Source organism: Lipotes vexillifer, unplaced genomic scaffold (genome assembly GCF_000442215.2).
Source record: "Lipotes vexillifer unplaced genomic scaffold, Lipotes_vexillifer_v1.1 scaffold995, whole genome shotgun sequence".
In the NCBI taxonomy this organism is placed as follows: Eukaryota; Metazoa; Chordata; class Mammalia; order Artiodactyla; family Lipotidae; genus Lipotes; species Lipotes vexillifer.
The window spans coordinates 2,371,254-2,374,495 of record NW_006785389.1 but is presented as its reverse complement, the minus strand read 5'-3'; positions in this window follow the sequence as shown (position 1 = coordinate 2,374,495).

Sequence of the window (3,242 nt, the reverse complement as noted above, 5' to 3'; positions counted from 1 at the left end):
TGTAGGGAAGGAGCTTTTAGACCCCCTACAAAGCCGGGAATGAAAGCCATTCTCTTAAGAAGTTTCATTGCTAGTGTCAGAAGAATGGTTGAGCAGGCATTCCCATCTTTGAGGCGCTCTGGTTACTGCGTAATTCAAATGCACACTGCACATTAGGGAGGGAGAGAGGAGGTGCAAACAAACAGAGAATTTTATGTTTAATTTTTTCTCATCCTGCCTTAAAATATAAAATTTCTTTCATTAAGGGAAAGAAGCAACCACTGACCCCCAGGAAAACTACAGCCAGCTTATGGAATGAATCTCACTCTGGTTTCATGTCAGACACTCAAGTGAGATAGACTCAGGTGATGGGCAATGGGTTGATGAAGCTCTTCCCTCCTGAGACAGGCCGGGACCTGAAACCTGGGACCTAGGATCCTCTGCCGCGGGGCTGGCACCTGGACAAATGTCTCCGCGAGCAACAAAATGCAAAGCAGGGTGTTGGGAGCAAGAGCAGTGCACCGCACATGCGCCCTGCACACGCCGCCACCAACGGGCGGGCAGACCACCTAAGCCACCCCTCTGGGCCAACCGCTGGATTCACCCCTACCCTCATCCCATGTAAGGAAGCAGCTGGCTCCCCCTCATGCAGCGAGAAAGGGCACCTGTTACTTGTTTTCGCTTCCTTGTGCTGGAGCATGAGTCCTAATAAAGACTTACCTGAATTTCTTAGCTGGCCTCTTATCAGTTTCTATTGATTAAGGAAGCCAAGGACTCTGGGTGGTAACACTCCCATTTCTAGGTTTCCTGCATCACTGGTCACTCTTCCCAGGCTGAACACAGAAGGATGTAAGGACGTTCTGTGTAAATGGCACTAATGAGTACAATGATTTGAGCATACATACCTTCTGTGTTGCCCAAGCACTTTCAATTCTGTGATGAGATTCTCCGATGGATTTCAAGCCACCTCCTGAGAAACTACTGGGACCTCAATGGTGACTCTCTGGGGAACCCAAGAATGATAGGAGGTGTGGCCGTCACACACTTTTCTAGAAATACTTCCCAGAAGCCAGGTAGCACTTAACTTCTTAGTTCCTTGTCCTCCTTCCTGATATCCTCAAAGGAAGTAAATAGTCCACAGGATTCTATTTCTGTTCTGGACTTTTAAAATTTGTTGTTCAGTAATTATCACAGGAACATTTAAATATTTTTAAATGGGACAAGTCAAATCAACTATTTATCCATTCCACTTTTATTCTTGCCCATGTACAAACATATTTTGATATGACAGCACAATCATGCACATCATGCATTTTTCACTCCACATCATAATTACGTCTTACAGAATCTGCATAAAACAGATTAGAAACTACACAAATGTCCCCAAATGGTAAAATATCTAAGTAAAAAAGAACATTGATATTACATTTCCATCAACTGTTTCAATCTCTGTACAAATATTGTAATCATCTGAGGAAACAATTTCCCCACCTCAGTGCTTATATTATTCATTTTCGTGTTCTTGTTCCTTCTCAGATTTAGGCCTCAGTGCTATTAAGAACACTGCCTAGTAGATCAGCTTTTGTAGGACTGTGTCATAAGAACAGAGATTGACCATATGTCATTACACTAAAAACTGTTGTTTAACAGTTTTCTTCAAGAATGAGTTCTCTGATGTCCAGCAAGGGGAGAGCACCATCTGAAAGCCTTTCTGCACTGATTACATTCATAAGGTTTCCTTCACTATGAATTCTTTGGTGTTCCATAAGTCAGATGGTCTGCTGAAGGCTTTTTCACAGTACATTCAAGTTTTTTGTCTTTTTAAAAAATTTATTTTATTTATTATTTCTTTTTGGCTGTGTTGGGTCTTCGTTGCTGTGCCCGGGCTTTTTCTCTAGTTGTGGCGAGTGGGAGCTACTCTTTGTTGGGGTGTGCAGGCTTCTCATTGCGGTGGCTTCTCTTGTTGTGGAGCACAGGCTCTAGGCACGCAGGCTTCAGTAGTTGCGGCTCGTGGGCTCTAGAGCACAGGCTCAGTAGTTGTGGCGCACGGGCTTAGTTGCTCTGTGGCATGTGGGATCTTCCCAGACCAGGGCTCGAACCTGTGTCTCCTGCATTGGCAGGCAGATTCTTAACCACTGTGACACCAGGGAAACCCCTATTTTTTAAATTTTTAAAATATTTATTTACTTGGCTGTGTTGGGTCTTAGTTGCAGCACACCAGCTCTTTGTTGCCGGGAGTGGGCTTCTCTCTAGTTGTGGCGCTCAAGCTCTAGAGAGCGCAGGCTCAGTAGTTGCAGTGTGCAGGCTTAGCTGCCCCAAGGCATGTGGGATCTTAGTTCCCCAACCAGGAAATGAACCTGTGTCCCCTGCATTGGAAGGCGGATTCTTAACCACTGCACCACCAGGGAAGTCCCTCATGTGGTTTTTCACCCTTATGAATTTTCTGATTCACAATAAGATAAAAGCTCCATCTGAAGATTTCCCACATTGATTACATTTATATGGATTCTCTCCAGTATGGATTCTTTGATGTCCAATATGGTGACAATTCCGGTGGAAAGACTTTTCACACTTATGGCATTCATGAGATTCCTCTCCATTGTGAGTTCTCTGAAGAGTAACAAAGTGAGAACTCCAACTGAAGCATTTCCCGCACTGATTACACTCATAAGGCTTCTTTCTTTTCAATGTGAGTTCTTTGATGTGAAATAAAGCCAGACCTCTGAAGGAAACACTTCCTATATTAACTACATTCATAAGGCTTCTCTCAATTATTCTTTTTTTAAAAATTTATTTATTTATTTATTTTTGGCTGCGTTGTGTCTTTGTTGCTGCATGCAGGCTCTCTCTAGTTGCAGTGAGCAGGGGCTACTCTTTCTTGCAGTGCATGGGCTTCTCATTGAGGTGGCTTCTCTTCTTGCAGAGCATGGGGTCTAGGTGCGCGGGCTTCAGTATTTCTGGCACTCAGCCTCAGTAGTTGTGGCTCGCGGGCTCTATAGAGAGCAGGCTCGGTAGTTGTGGCACACGGGCTTAGTTGCTCTGCAGCATGTGGGATCTTCCCGGACCAGGACTCAAACCCATGTCCCCTGCACTGGCAGGCAGATTCTTAACCACTGCGCCACCAGGTAAGTCCCTCCATTATTCTTTCTTTGATACACATTAAAATCAAGGATGTGACTGAAAAACTTCCCACATCGAATATAACAGAACAGTTTTTCTTCAGTGTGAGTTTTCTGATGCCTAATTAGTTAAGACCTCCTGCT